The 16,969-nt window shown below is 42.0% G+C and overlaps 1 protein-coding gene across 3 annotated transcripts in view; it reads left to right on the top strand.

Annotated features, from left to right (window-relative positions):
• macrod2 (mono-ADP ribosylhydrolase 2) overlaps positions 1-16,969 on the top strand; it is a 931,382-nt gene that overhangs the window by 598,466 nt on the left and 315,947 nt on the right. The window lies entirely within an intron of this gene.

Below are 16,969 nucleotides of genomic sequence, written 5' to 3'. Positions count from 1 at the left end.
TTTACTTGGAACATTAGCGTCAGGAAAAAAAATGCTCTGTACTTTTTGGAGAAGGGAACAGTGATTCCATCAAACGTTCATCCAGATGTCACTGTGTTTGCGTTCTCGGGAAGATCTAGCTGGGTGCTTCAAGCCAGCCAGCCAGCCAGCCAGCCAGCCAGCCTCCACTAGCACCGCTCAGAGTTCAGTCCAAATGAAATGATGAGAGAAGAGGTCACGCTCGGCCTTGCGTTTGGCAGTTGACACAAAGGAGTTCAATCTCCTGATTGAATTCGAATGAGGACTCGGAAATATTCGCGCCGTTCTGGCAGGCCCTATTTTGCTACCGCTTGAAGCAACAAGAGGCACAATACCAACATCATAAAATTTAATGAGATATTTTATGCAGCTGCTGATAAATGAGCCTCGGTATATGTCAGCGTGGATGAATATGCGGCGCTTGCCGACTTATGATGGGTTTGTCATTCATCGCCCTCTCTGGGGGAGTTTGTCACTCTGCATGACTTTGACGTCCCTTGATTGTGAGCGCTTTGCATGAACTCATGCTCAACACGCAGTTCGTCTAGCTTATGTCCCGAATTTCTGCTGATTTCCATGCGGAACATTGCTACCCATCGTCATTCTTTATCTTCGCTCTGATTGTATACTTCAGTACAACGGCAGTCTTTGTTGATGCTGTTGTACAGAAGACCTAGCGCTGACTGTCTGAGCAGTTACAGACTGTAGCCCATCTGTTGTTATGCACAAGTCAGCTGCTCTTTACCATGTTCGTGATTGGTCAGTGTTTGACTACAGGGCCGCTGTTGAGCAGAAACTGACATTAGAGGATGGCTAGCATTGAACTTGTGCATCGATTCATTTCAGTTCATCTATTTTTTGTCAACCGTTTCTCAGTTAACCCTTTAGGCTCTGTATATAAGCCCACACAACTACATTGCTATCATTTTGAACTTCATAGGCCCTAAAATTATAACCTCTGGGACCCCACATAATATGCTAAACCAAACAGTTAGCAAATAATTTATTTAATTTGGAATTAAAATTTGAGAATATAAGATTACTGGCAATGCGTTTCCATGGAAACACTGTTACGACGTGACTAACAAAATACAGACAGTGTGCCTGGTGTCGCTAACTAGGCTAACTAGACTGTAACAGTAGACTACAGGATTCCACACACATCCTGTACCTTTAAACCCAGACTTAAACCTCTTAAAAGGAGGCCTGAAACATGCATAGAGAGGACAATCTAAACATAAAAGCCCTGATTATTAAGGCTTGGCATGGGGTTGTGGGTTCAGTCCATGCTCTGCTCACTGTCTGTTGTGAGGACTGTGGTGTATTCTCTCTTATCTGGGTGGGTTTCCTCCAGGTCCTCTGATTTCCTTTAAAAAACCACATGGGAGGTGAAATGGCTAACATGTCACAAGGTGATGGAGTGTGTGTGGTACCCTGCGATGGACTGGTACCCATGGGCACAAGGTATTCCGTCTTGTGCCCAATGATTCCAGGTATTCCGGACCAGGAAGAAGCATAAGCAGATAAGGGGATGAATGTTAAACCAAGGCACATTACATCAGTTCAAACATCTCAAGGTTTCCTTAAGGATTGACATTAGATTTTCCTATTTGCATTCCCTACACATAATTACCAACGACGAGTTCGGAAATTCCCTCGTCGGTTAGCTCGTGAACAGGCAGCCTTCGTTGGGCAGTCTTCTCCTTGGCAGGCCATTTTTCCAGTCATTTTCCCCTGTTTGTCACTTTATCAACTCCTAACGATACTCAGATATAAAAATCATTTGCTATTATTAGTGTTTATTAAACGGAAATCTCATTTCGAACAGCTACTACCCTTTTTTGACCAGTATTTGCCCAAGCTTAGCGAAGCCTTTTCCAAATTGTTCAGGCAAATGATCCATTTCCAAGCGTGTAAGGCACAAGACGAGAGACCCCAGCCATCTCCTCTTATAAACAATCAGTAAATCAACATGAGATTTAAATGTGATGCTTTAATAGCCGCAGTTAGTTTAATTGGTGTGAGCATGTGGCACGTATTTGCCAGGATGACGGCGTGCTTAATCTCCCAACTTGACGCATCTTTCATGATCCGATCTGCATAGAGAGTGTCTTAATCGTAACGGCTGGTAATTGAGGAGCAAAAGTGGGCAACTTCCATTTCCTCACAACTCCTCCAGCTGTGTAGTAGAGGGGAGTTTAATGGAGTACGGGAACTTGCAGTGTGCCAGATACCATTTGGTTGGTGATGCCAAGACAGCGAACCGGACTGTGCTTCACACATTTTCCTAGCATTGAGGTACCCAGGAAACTGGCGCCCAGACATGACCACTTTTTATTTTTATTTATTTTTTTTTTTTTTCTAGTGCTGTATGGAGCACGGCTCAGTAATAGAAGTAAAAACAAGCAGGGCCGGTGTTGAACATTTCCGTTCTGGTGTTCCAACCTCAATATAATGTTCAGTTAGATTAAAACAGAAAAGCGATTAATTCCCTTCCTTTTACCTAAGCTGTGTGGAGGCCTAAAATAAAATAAATAGTCGGCTTGGAAAGCTATTAGACTCGCCGGTTGTGTTTATACTGGTAACGACAGTTCACACACACACAAGCCATGGTTTGTGAATCAGTAAATTGCTCCAACATGTAGCTATAAAGTACTCTCTAACTGAAAAAGGGTTCTACACAGTACTGAAACAGGGTTACTTGACTCATAGCAGTAGTGGAACCCCTTTTTGATGCTATAGGGAACATAGGGAGCATTTCTATTGGTCCATTCATCAAGAAATGTTGTGCAGTGTACAGAACAACTGCCAGATTCATATTTGCAAAATACAAAGTGTAAAGGTATATGTATATGAAGGTATATATATATATATTCTTGTATATGAAGATCCAGTTAACCGGGCACAGAACCATTCGCACATCCCAATGTCTCTGAGTGGTCATGGTTTTATATAGAACCATGCGATTCACAAAAGAACCATTCAAGAGCTGTTTTAAGGGGCCAAAAATGACTGTTTATTGTGCATTATAATGCATTATTAGCATCCTTCACATATAAACACATACTTACATAGTGAACAAACAAGTAGTCAATTCTAAAAGTATAATTGTGGACAGACTCAGTGATGTGTGATGGGACAACTGGTCTAGTGCCGGATCTTGTTCTGGGCCTGCGTGTCCGCCATGTTGGAAAGGTCAAGATCCACATGTAAACAAATACAGGGTCTAATTTGGACTGAACAAGCAACAAGGCCTTGATTAAGCTCTAGTAAACTATGACCAGAGGATCGCTGTCGGTTCAAATCCCGTTCAGGCTGCTAGCCATCGGCAGCCGGGCCCGAGGGAGCACAATTGGCCTTGCATGTGCAGGTGCAGGGCCCAGAGTGGTCCAGCTGAGTAAGGTGCTGTCACTCTGACCAGAGGATCACTGGTTCAAATCCTGTTCATTCTGCTAGGGAGCAAAATTGACCTTGCTCTCCAGGGTAGGTAGATGGCAGTGCAATTTTGAATGGCACTGCTAATGCAATGCTAATGCACTGGCATCTGCTATTCGTCTGAGTGCGTTGGTTGGGCAGGCTGGCTGTGCGCATGTTGTAGAAGGCCTATGTCGGTCTTCACCCTCCAACTGTCAGGAGCATTGAATGTTATAGGGGGGAATATGAATGTGTTGGGTAATTGCGATTCAAATTGGGGAGAAAATGGGCAAAAAAAATTAATAAAAACGTAAAAAAATAAAAAAATAAATAAATGTGCAAAAATCACACAAGACATGATCCAAAACATTAGGACATTCTTTTTTCAAGTTAATAAATAATGAGCTTTACCTTCAGTAAAGTAAACTTTTATATATAGCATCTTTCATGTATGTTGTGCTTTGCAGTATGAACTGAAAAGAAAAAAAAAAAAGAAACAAAAGGTAGTCAAATGAATAAACTGAATAGAATTATCAATTAGCAAGTCGTATCATCAATAAATATTGAAATAAGCGACAAATAAAAAAATTAAGTGACAGAAAACATTAACAAAATTGTATTTTAGTAAAAAGAATTTAATAAAATAAATAATAGTAAAAGTAAGATAAAGTAACATACCAGCGAAAGTAAGGGAAGTGAAGGCTTATTAAATGCTACAGTGAAGAAATATGTGTTCTGGATCTAGAGGCATTCCAGATTTGGAAGGCTAGAGGAGGCAAGCTTTGGAACATAGTTTATCAGGCTATCGGAGATGGATGAAGCTGCTGTACCATTAAGACAGTGGTGCCCAATCGTGGTCCTGATGATCTACCACCCTGCAGAGTTTAGCTCCAACCCTAATCTAAAACCCCTGATCCAGGTAATGAAGGCCTTCAGGGGCTTTAGAATATTAGGCAGGAGGCAGGTGTGTTGCATCTGAGCTCTCCTGGGGGACACCAGGTTCGGGCAACCCTGCAGTGAGAGATTTCAGTAAAATTGCTAGTAAAATTTCATGGTCAATTCTGAAAGCATGGTTGTGGACAGACTCAGTGATGTGTGACGCTACAGCTGGTCTAACCTCTTGTCTTCTGGGATGTCCTGTAATGCTGTATCTGTCATTACAGCAAATACACTATATAGCCAAATGTTTGTGGACACCCCTACAGCTGCTTTAAGTTGCACCCATTGCTGATACAGATGTGCCAGTGCTTACACACACACACACACACACAGCTTGTCTAGTCCCTGTAGAGAAGTATTGCCAATAGAATAGGACTCTCTGGAGCAGATAAACATATGGAACCTATTGGCACCATGCTGCCTAATGCCAGGCGTGGGCTAGAGGGGATAAGCCCCCAGCATTGAGCTGTGGAGCAGTGGAAGAACTGTGTTCTCTGGAATAATGGAAGTCTATCCGAAATGTCTAGCTTCCAAAACGTGACCTCACTAACTACCATTTCCCACTGTTTCTAAGGGAAAGACCTAGTAGTACCAATGGATGCAGGGTGCCACTTCTTTCTCTTTGGACAATGTGGCAGTACAGTACAGTGAAATCTTGGAAAAGCTTGGAAAGCCAGGGTCAGCCATGCTACAGCACCCCTGGAGCACAGAAGGTTAAGGGTCTTGCTCATGGGCCCAACAGTGGCAGCTAAGCGCACCCAGGCATCGAACCCACAACCATGTTTTCAATAATAGTTACACATTGATGGTATGTTCCAAACATGTGCCAGAGCACATTTCATAGGGTAGTTGAGACTAACCAGTTGCCCAAGTGCGCTCAGAGAAGTAACACGAAGCAGTACGAAATGTATCTGTGCGATACCGTGATCCCGAGTACACCAAAGTATGAAATGCTGTAGAGAAAACTCATTTGATCATAAAATAGAAAGCTAGCAATGTGATAGTCGCAAATGGCAAGTGCAGGCAAGTAAACACGCATTGTAAATTCAGGACAGCCACAGATTGAATTCGCACTGGAGCCGCGCGGGCGAAGTGACAGCAGCGAATGCAATTCATCAGCCGAGCCACACTCACCACCAGCCCCCCACCCCCCACCCCAACCCCTCTTTTCTTTTTGTGCCATTGGCAAGAACGGATTTCTGTCCCACCATCCCCGCGTGCAATCGGAGGTGGCCGATGCAGCGCACAGCATGATCAGTTGCAGCACCCCCAGGCGTCTAGCGTTCCGATGCTGAGACGCTAATGCAACATCGGCCTGCCCACGGTGTCGTGAAAATGACAAATAAAACATAGTATGAGGAGGGAAAGGAGGACAGAGATGCCAGCTGTTGTAGCTAGACTGCGGGATACTCTTGTGCTTTTGGAGGATGCTGAGAGAGACAGGGGTGGGGACATATACACACATATGCAAGTTGTCCCTTCAGACATATTTCTTCCAGAAATGCTAATTAGTCAGTGGGCCATTTTTTTTTCCTTGTCATCATGAGGTCACAAGGTCAATCCCCAGCAATGGGCAAGTGCAGCGTTGCTCTTTCAGAGTGGGTAAGATTGTGCTTCCACCTATCACTCTTGTGCCATTCTTGACCAGATTACGGAAGTATTTAATGTCTTGTTTTAAAGCTACATAAATATGTTGTTCTACTGTAGTTAAGATAGTTAAGATCTAACATCTTAGACCTCAAACTAGTATTTTTTAATACATTAATGCTGGAGAAATACATGCTGGACGTAGTAAAATAGTTCTTAAATAAATATTTATATATTTTTTAAACAGGTAAATAAAATATATCTATGTTAACCAGCCTTAGTTAGTTATTAAAGGTATACAGCTTAAGTACAACTACAGAAATAAACCCTTAATTTAATAATTCAGCTAGTTATCCTGAAGCAAAAACTACTGTACAGTAATTCAGTGTGCCAGATTTTGTGGCGTGCTGCAGGGTTCTATTTTAGGGCCTTTGAAATTGCTGAAAGTTAGTAAGTAAAAGTAAGGGAGTGTGTGCTTACATACACAGATACTAAATATATCTGTGTTAACATGTAACATTTTGACCACGAGTTCCTTTAAGTACACCATTGTACAGAGATCTGAGTTGCTAACCCCACTTTGGATGTCTTTGTTTTCATTTGAAGAACTGGATTGTACAAATTCTAAAAAAATAATAATTATAAATAAAACAGTGGATTATAATATAATTATTTAAAAAAATTGTGGATTATAATATAATTATTTTAAAAAACTGTGGATTATAATATAATTATTAAAAAAAACCTGTGGATTTCCCCTTTTATATAAAAAGAGAGCCAGATATACACATAAATGACTAGTGAGGCCAAGAGAGGGAGAGTTACTCCATATCACAGCGGGGTGACTATGAAGCAAGCAGGTTCCTAATGGCTTACAATATCTCCCGCCTTGCCTTTAGCCCAGGCATTTTGCATGAAATAATGCTTTTTATTTGCCTTATTTGACTTTAAAATGAATTGTCCTAACCTTGTTTGTTTCATTTGTTTTTTTTTGTTTTTTTTTTTATGGTGGTCAACATTCTGGCTGGTGAGGAGCTTCAGAAATCAAGGCCTGAACTCTGTTTGGCCTTGTTTCCCCCTCCCCTGAGGAATGCCGTGTTGCTTTTTTACCCATTTTTAGCTGCTCATTATGACACTATTGACACTGATAGAGCCGTTCGTATGAAGATTCCCACCCTTGACGATCATGTCACGTTCTGCTGGAATCAGTTGAAATTTGCAGCACCTACACAGGCAAGATTCGAAACTGACCTCAGCGGAGCAAGTGAGCAAGTCAATGAAAGAAGTGTGTAGCGTGGACGTGCATGCTTTATTTGGAGAGGGGTGGGGGGGGGAATAGGAATAGGTTTCTGGGCTCGGGAGCACTTGTCTCCATTCTGTTCGGCCAGTAAGGAGAGAAGGGAAGGAATTCCAGGCACCTTTTTTTCTTCTGCCGTCCGCTGGTCATTTTCTCATGCTTGCTCCGAATGGTCAGGGGTTTGTTTGCTCTATTAAAAGAAGGCCGGCTCTTGAAGAGGACGGGGTAGGGGTAGGGATGAACATCATTATCTGAAATTGACTCTCATTTACTTGATGAAAGGGTTAGTAAAACAATTGAAGGTGTATGCCACATTCCAGTGGCAGGATACTCTATGGTTCTCTTTCATCAGTAAGTAGTGTCAATAGTTTGGGCCTGTGCTAGTTATTAACTCTGGTTAAGAGGTTGAGCGGTATTGCTGTTGTTTTGTATACAGCTTAAAAGCAATTACAGAAATAATACAGCTTTTAATCTTGAAGGGAAAACTACTGAGTATTCATTTAGTGTACAAGATTTTGTGGAGTGCCCCAAGGGTCTATTTTAGGGCCTATGAAAATTGAATGATTGGCTGGAAATGATTATAGTAATTGCGTAATATAGTAAGTGCATGCAGGGTTTAAAGAGAATAAGGGGTCAATTGAGTAGATACCTACTTGCTAGGACTCCCCTTATCACACAGCTCCACCTCTAATACTATTAATACAAGCTATCGCGACTGCTACTAATAGTCTTTAGGCAGCTTGAATACACTTGGAGGAGAACCTTCGTTTCCATCAAAAGAAAGCTGCCGTTTTTGCTCAAAATCCGCTTCATACAGTAACGAATCCATATTTTGTAGCCTAAAATAGTCACCTTTATCTGATAATCACATAAAATTTACACCATAACATTCAGCCATAACATTAAAACCACCTGTAGGTCCTCCTCGTGCTGCCAAAACATGGTATGGCCTCCACAAGACATTGGAACCTATCACCACCTTGTGATATTATAGCTCTTCTGTGGGATCAGATACTACTGGCTAGCCTTTGCTCCTTGCGAGCATCAATGTGACTTAAGTGCTCATGACCCTGTCGCCAGTATTCCAGGCACTAACATACTAGCACAGCATACTGGGAACACCCCACAAGACCTGCTTAATGTTTTGGAGATTTTTCTGTATGAATGTGTGAATTTGTCTTAGATCCTCAAGAACTGACTCTTCACTTACTGCTAAAATGTATATCCCACCCCTTTGCAGGTCCCATTGTAACGTGATAATCAATGTCATTCACCAGCAACAGTCTGTGGTTTCAATGTCATGGCTAATCCGTTTACATACATACAGTTTAAGCTGCTAATTTAGCTATTTAGCTTAGCTTAGTGATGCTACAGACTAGACTGGAATAGAAATCCTCATAGTCATGTAAAAAAAATAGGCCTGTACACCTTCCTAATACAACCACATCTTGCTTTCAGGCTGAAAACAGCTGGTTTATGACACCCAGCACTTCCTAGACATGCTTGATGTTTATGAACATCCACTTTTGAATATATGACACACAACACTGTGTTAGCAAAGTACCGTTTTTGGAGTTATCGCAGTGTATTAGAATATTCACCAAACAAACAAGGGGGCAGCAGAATTTCTCTTGAATTTTGATGTTCTACAACTACAGTAGGATCGTTGCTAACAACACCGATAATGGTGACTACTAAGAGTTGGCGAGATCGCTGGACGGCGGTGACTCACATCCAGTTGAAATGATTTGCAGCCTCTGCACACTTAAACTAATGGACGCGAGCGTGGAGAGCACGCTGAATGTTTGAATACTTCAGAGAACGGCAGCATATTGACTTCGCTTTCACCCTCTCCAAAATTTAGGCTTAAAGTTTAAATTGCTCTCCATCATGTTACCCACGCCAAATCTGAGAAGGCGTCAAACAGCAATGGAAAACGAGGCCGGGTTGTTTGGCCTTAAATAATGAAGTGATATTAATGACTGTTTGCGCTGAGTAATTGAACTTTTAATAATGTTTCCGCAAACCTTCAGATACGTCTAACATTTGACCTACTGCCAAAGAGTGGGTTTGGGATTGTGCATATGTTGGATAACCAACATATCAAGTCTGTTAAAGCTTAAAAAAAGAACATTTAAAGTTTAAAAAAAAAAAACATTTAAAGCCATAAAATAAAAAAACACAAATAGAATTTTGTCTTTGTGAAGTTTAAAGGGTTTGTCACACTCCCATATCACTACTGTCCAATGAAAAACATAAAAATCTTCGTCCCTTTTTTTAGTTTTCTCCACTGTTTGAACCCTGTAGCTGTCCTTTACATTGTGTCAATAATTCTGGATGAATGGACCAATAGAAATGCTCCAAATTTACTTGGAGTACAGCCTTTTGTATTGACTTCCATTGAAAGTTAAGAAGGTTTTTACCTTGTCCTTTGCTGTTTTGGAAATGCAAGTTTTTTTTATTGGACAGCAAAAATATCAATTGTTAGTAGATTCTTTCTGGAACCAAACATGGTTCTACTATGGCATATATTCCCTAAAAGTAGTTTGTTATTATTTCTCCAAAATTTAAACTGTCGACGCTTGTTCATTAAATGATCAGTGTTTTTATATAACTGGGAAATCATTTAATATTTGGTCAAAGCAGCTAAAAATATATTTCATTTTCCAAAATTTTTTTTCTGGAGAATTTATCGAATTTATTGAAGTTTAAGCTCCTAAACAAAGAAAAAATGGCAACACACAAACAAACACTTTAGTATTCAAACCACTTAGGCTAGTCCTAATTTCTGCATTTTGTGATTTTATGATTTTACATTTATATTTATGGCACTTGGTCGGCGCTCTTATCCAGAGTGACTTACATTTGAGTCATGTTACATGGTTATGTGATTGTAGTGTTAGGGATCTTGCCCAAGGACTCTCCAGAATCTTCCAGGACTGCTTCTGAAACCAAGCTTTAGTGGACCTTTAACAGCAAGTATGCTTGGGATCATGTCCTGTTGGAAGGTCAAATGACTTCTAAGCTTCAGATTCCACACAGAAGGCATGAGGTTTTCTCCTAGAGCAGCACCAAGCCACCCCCATGCCTCACTGTAGGCATGGTGTTCTTTTCAGTGTATACTTCATTTACCATTTTCCAGTCATACATAGGTTCATTACTATTGGAGTGATGTGTTTACCCAGCCAGGGAATCGAACGCTAACCCTGTTGAAGCTCCTAATGGCTGTGGTTTGTGATACACTTAAAAACAGTGTTCCAGGCCGGATGTGTAAATGTTGCCAGAATGATTGTATTATGATTGCAGAGTGGTTGTGTTATCGACTCTCTATTCTATGCAATGTTTTAAACATCTGTGGATGTTCTACCACTGCAGCCGACAGCTAAAGTTGGGAGTTGGGATTAAAACCTTGATGCTGTTGTTGGATTTGGAGCTTTCCCTCAGTACCCCCTCAGAAAAACATATGGTATATATCCAGTTTGGGATTGGTTCAGTTTACAATGACAGTGTGATCCACCATTTATAAAAGCATAGCTAATTATTCAACAAATCTGATTCATGAACCTGATGTAGACTCTTTGCCCAGGTGCATGGGGATGGATATTGCAGCTCTCTATTTGGAATGGAAAGATGGACGAACGAATACCTGTAATTCTATGTAATTCCTAGCATTGCTTATGTATGAATGGGTCCAGCTTGGTCAGTAGTAGCTGAAATCCATTGCTCCATCATCTTACTGACCTGGATTTCAAAACGGACATTCCGAAGATGAGCAGAAAGGCTTGTCTTGATACCACCGTGAGGCTCAAAACAATATCAAGGTATCAGAGCAAGGAGGTTCAAAAGATTTGAAGGAATATTTAAGATGACATGTTTAATTTACCCAATAAAAGAAATTTTTTAAGGTCCTCTCTTGTTCCTAGGTTGAGCTCAACCAGAGCTCAGAGGAACAAGCTGTGTGTGACCTTTACTGCATGCATTACTATTAGTTGTCCTGTGCGGTCACATGCGGTGAGTACACTGTTGCTAAATGTGTGTTTAGTAATGGTGAATATTCCAAGCAGCAGTAGGGGGCGGAGGCTGCAGAGCATGTTTCTGTGTCGGCAGTGTCTCCCTGTGGACACTTTGTTCAGTGCCATGTTAACAGCTGCTGTCTGACCATACATACTCTCAGACATATGAACACACACATACACACACACATCCCTCCACATTTCCGTTGCTATGTTCAAGACATAAAGCAGGAGGTGGAACACAGTGCTCCCTGTCCACTTTATTGGAAACATCTATGTACTTCCAATGTGTACAAGGGCAGACTGTAGCCCAACTGTTGGTATGCACGGTTTCTCAACCACCATCAAGCATCAGTGGGTGGAAAGGGACCACCGTAAGACAATGCTTATGGTGAGAATCAACGCTGTTGGGTTGGTGGACTGTGGTCAACACGTTAAGTGGACCGTGGACTGTTGAGCAACCAGGACAGTTGAGAAAGTGACCACAGATGAAGGACTGGAGCAGTGGTTGTAAAACTTCTGGAGTTTCTGGAGATCTACCTTCCTTCTGCTCCAACCTTGGTAATCTTATCAACCCTACCTGATCCACCTTTATTATTATTGCGTTCAGGGGAGGCCATTTGTGGTCCTGGAGGGCTGGATCAGCCGACTGTGCTGGACTCCGGCCCCCATTACCACCCCTGCATTTGTTGCATTCCATTTCACAGTGTTCCTAAGCAGTAGCCTTTTATTCCCTACAGACCAAAAAAACAGGGAACTGCTGGTGATGAAACACCTTCCTTCGTAATGCTCTGCAATGCCATAATCAAACCCTCAAGCAACACACGTTCTTTAAGTGAAATGAATGGTTGGTAAACGTCCCTGAAATTTGGAACCACTTTGTAGGTATCTCCAAAGTAGACTACTCAATGGTAGGGCTGGGGGACTCCAATCCTGGAGGACCAGGTTCCTTGCTGAGTTTTGTGCATTTCCGGCTCAAGCCCACCTGTTTCAACTCACTTCAATTAGAGCAGGGAAATCAGACAACTGTGCAGGATTCTCAGGCCCTCAGTTCCCCACTCCTCTACTAGGGCAATTGGAATACACCGTGCAGAGAAGTAGATCTGCAGGACCACTGGGCCAGAGCATGCCTAGCACAAATTGTGCACCAAGACGGCAAGGTGGGCCTGGAAGGTGGGTGTTTCTAATTAACCGACTGGTGAGTGCATATACAAACAGCCCACCCCAACAGTTCACCTCATGTTGCATGCTGGTGGTAGGTGAGTCTACCACTTCTGCAAGAAGCCTTCGGCTTTCGTGTGATGGCTGGGGCTGAGAGGTACAGATAGACCTGTTTGTTTTTCTCTCATTAGCCTCACGCTCCGGGGAGAATACTGTTTCGAGATCAGCCGCTCGCAGCGCTAATCTCTCGAACGGGCAGCCCTATTCCCTGCTTGTTTATTTATGATAATGCCCTGTTCTCTGATAGCAAAGGCACTACCTGGCCAGATCAGCCTCTAAACAGTCCTGGCCGGCAATTACTCCTACTTTACACAAGCATTGCGCCCAGCCACTAGAAAGTCAGCATTGCCTAGGAGTCACCTATGTAATGGCTGTGTTGTCTGAACAGAGCCAGTTGTAACCGATGTTGGGTTTACCTGATAAACCAACAGAGATGAGCCTAAATGCTCATGGATATTTGATTGTATACCCTGCTCTGAGAGCAGTTTGGCTGTTTATGTTGGAACGTTTAAGCTTGTAAAGTCATTCTACATGCCAGAATGAGATTGCTACAATATGGAGCATTTGAATAGAATGGAAATAGAATTACACTCTATAATGGAGATTGCAATTATTCAGTCCCAGATTGGATGCTGCTTCTGTAGACCAGTTCCAAGCATCTGGTGAATGTCTACACTTAAGTGCGTATGCCTTTACTGTACACCTTGTAGACGTACAGATATATAGCTTGGTAACCTAAATTAACAGGTCTGAGTTTGGGCAGTCTGTGCATTTGGTTCTACATCCTATTCTACATGCCGGCTAGAGATTTCTAACGCTAACGCTGAGGCAAAAGATACATTTGAACAGAATGGAATCACAGTTATGGAGAATTCTTGGTTCATGGAGTTTCATGTATTTACTTTAACTAACTTACTTACTTGACATTTGAGAGAAGTTGGAAGTAAACATGATGCCTATATATGTCTGTGTGTGTTCGAGATGGGGAGTTTATTTTTAGAGGTTAATATCCGCATAGACAGTAAACCTTATATGCTGTGCTACTGTGTTGATGAAAGCAGCTTTCACCATCTCAGCACATATGGATGTTTGTGGCCAGACTTGAGTTTTTGGCCTTGGCTTTATCTTGGTTTGGTCCATCTAATCAAGTTTGTTTCAAGAAATTGTCTGATTGGGACATTATAATACAGCAAGTGGTGGTGAAGGGCAATTGGGTTGCCTTTTAAGTAGCGCTGTTTCGAGTGTTTGCTCACCCATAGCATACCTGGATTTTGAGAGATTCCCAGAGCAGTAGAAGAGGTACATTTGGCTGCATTCTTGCAAATTAAGTTTAAAAAAGCAAAATTCATAAACTTTCACCAATGCTTTCTCCAATTTCACCACTTACCACTTTTAATCACGACTGCAGACAACCTGGACGAATGCTGGATAGAATCCCTGATGGCAAATCAAAGGCCAAATGTTAGAAATATGGCTAAGTCAAGGGAATTGTCCAAAAAGTTCACAGAAGAGACCCTGCCTGCCTTCACACACCAGGAAATGAATACAATAAATAGCAAAGCACTGAGTGTTCCTAGAGATACACCTTTACTAACCCAAAAGTACAAGGCTCCAATCTACTTAGAACTTTTAATGCCTATGGATCAGCGGTATGACTGGAAAATGGTAAATGAAGTATACACTGAAAAGAACACAATGCCTACAGTGAGGCATGGGGGTGGCTTGGTGCTGCTCTAGGAGAAAACCTCATGCCTTCTGTGTGGAATCTGAAGATTAGACATCATTTGACCTTCTAACAGGACATGATCCCAAGCATACTTGCTGTTAAAGGTCCACTAAAGCTTGGTTTTAGAAGCAGTCCTGGAAGATTCTGGAGATGTCGTCACAGCCGTTTGAATTGAACCCTAAAGAAAATCTGTGGTGGGGTTTGAAGAAGGCGGTTGAAGCAGCAAACCCATTAAAATGAGTGAACTGGAGGCCACTGTTCATAAGGAATGGGATAAGATTCCTCAGGAATGCTGCCAAAAGCTGCTATCTGGCTTACATCACGTTTGCAGGAGTTCCTAACAGTAGAAGGGTGTTCTACTAAAGATACTGAAGATGCTTGTAGTGAAGGGGTTGATTGGGTAATTCTGAGACTGCAGTCATCATTAAAACATCAGGCCTTATAGGTCCTTGGTTCCAAACCCTGGTCCTGGAGGACCCAGAGCCCTGCATGTGTTAGTGGTTGTTAATTAGCTAATTGACTCTATTTTAGGTCAACACAAGTGCCCATTTAGACATTAAGGGTCATATCTTTCCATGCACATTTTGTGATGGTCACCCTCAGCCCTGTAGGTGTGGTCAAATTCCATGGTTCGTGGCATTTCATTCACTGAAGGAGTTTCACATTCTCAGCACATTCTGGGCACCTGGTGGGATTATTGAGTGCACAAATCAAGGGTTGGAGATGGCCTGCTTGCTTTTATCAAAGTCTATCCAATTAAGTTTGTTCAATATGGGAGAAAAGCTTCTTGAACAATTTTGGAATGCATTAATTTCAATGTCGGCGTGTTTATTTTCATAATCCGACTCCATGAATAATCATTAAGCAAGCGCTAATTCCTTCTGAAAGGAGCAAAAAATTAATACACTATCAGCCGCGTCCAAATGAAAGTAATTGCCGTTTCCCCCTAATAATTTTGCACTTGCCAAGAAAGGCGAAGAAAGAGAAGATGAAGCAGTTTCTTCGTACTGGTGCCTCCCTCACTATGGGAATCACCCATGCTGGCACCATGACAACCAGCATTTGATCAGTAGGCAGGGAGTGGGGAGGGATGCAGGCTATGTGATTGGGCCTTTTTTTTTATTTATTTTTTATTTTTTTGGCGATGGTGGGAAGGTTGCAGCAGTGCATGACCGTAATTGTGCATTCTGAGTACTCGCGCTGCCTGAGCGCCTCGTACACTTCGGATCCCGGAAACAAGACATGCACACACTCGCCTATGTCAAGTCAGTCAGTCGAAGACAACACACTAAAATCTCTTATATCTAATATTTGTTTTAATGGAGGTGTGTGTTTGTTTGTTTGTTTATTTATTGACAATAGTTGGCATGCAGAATCGACCAGTGCATTAATAATAGTCCTTTCGGAGGCCGTTTACACCTGGTCACTTCATGTAACCGGTATCTGTATTGCATCCTGATTTTAGATTTTAGCCCCCTGCATTGACACTTGGTAGTCAAATGTGGCTCAAATGGGTCTCAGACCATATTGTTCTTTAGGGAACCCTAAATGGTTCTTCTGGCTTTGCTCCAAGGGACCTTTATTTTTTTTTAAGAGTGCATTTCCTACTGATTAAAAACATCCGTGTCCGGAGCCGTGCTGCCTCCTCGGATCCTCCAGCCCCCTCTTGGGAGGAGTGGATGAGGTCTTTGTCCACAACGTCTGCCTACAGATTCCACCTCAACTGCATCATAGCCGCTCTGTGCTGGCAGATCCAGTCTGGCTAGAAGTGGGAGGTAGGACAGCAAGGCCCCCGTGGGGGAGGATTGTATTGAGTGCTGTTATCCATAAACAGCATTAAAAGGTGTAGCCCGCGAGCAGTGTATGACACACCACTGCCGCCTCCCTCCCACCCTCCTTCCTATGCTTAGTCACGGGCCTAGGTCGGGTTTACCAAAGAACCAGCCAGGCCAGTTTGAATGAAGCTGAATGAAGCTTTGTTGTCATAAATCCATTTCACACCCCAGGAAGGTGTTAAGTGGGACGTCAAAATCCAGAGTCAAAATCCCAGTAAGGTTGACATGGCGATCGATTGGTGTGGGGCCTAGTACAATTCCCAGGACGTCTAGATTACAGTCAGCTAAGTGGAACATGTTTGCAACATGAGCAATTTAGCTTAAAGGTGTAGTTTGATGACAAATCAAATGAACATGGTGATTTTTATTTTTTTTTGATGAGTCAAAAACATGGTGTATATCTGTTATGGGCTTCTTTAGTTTAGAACGGGAGATGCTAGGCTAATGTTGCTAACAGGCACTGGACTTGGATTGTCACCAATCTGATGTTGGTGAATACATACCTAACTCTAGACCTAAATTTATTTTCTTCAAAAATATAAATAAAGACAAAGAAAGAAATCAATTAATTAAAAATGAAAAATACATAATTATACACCATATTTAAACATTTTGGCTAAAATGGGAACTACTTTATCATCCTCATAACGCCCAGCTTTACAGTAATATTCCTCTGCAATGGATAGAGTGTAAATGCATGTTCTGAGGTAAAAAGGGAAGTGATACAGTGTTCTAAACCACATGGATACACTATATGGACAAAAGTATTAGGACACCTGCTCATTACACCTACAGGAGCTTTTCAGCTCTAACAGCAGGTTTAGAACTATGCAGTTATTGAGTCAGCAGAGTGTTGGAGACTTTTCTGCACTATGGGTCGCTCTGTAACTTTACCTGGTCTGACATTACGTGGCCGAGT

This window comes from Salminus brasiliensis, chromosome 4 (genome assembly GCF_030463535.1).
Source record: "Salminus brasiliensis chromosome 4, fSalBra1.hap2, whole genome shotgun sequence".
Taxonomy (NCBI): Eukaryota; Metazoa; Chordata; class Actinopteri; order Characiformes; family Bryconidae; genus Salminus; species Salminus brasiliensis.
The sequence above is the reverse complement of the archived record's forward strand: the minus strand, read 5'-3'. Positions and strand labels throughout refer to the sequence as shown.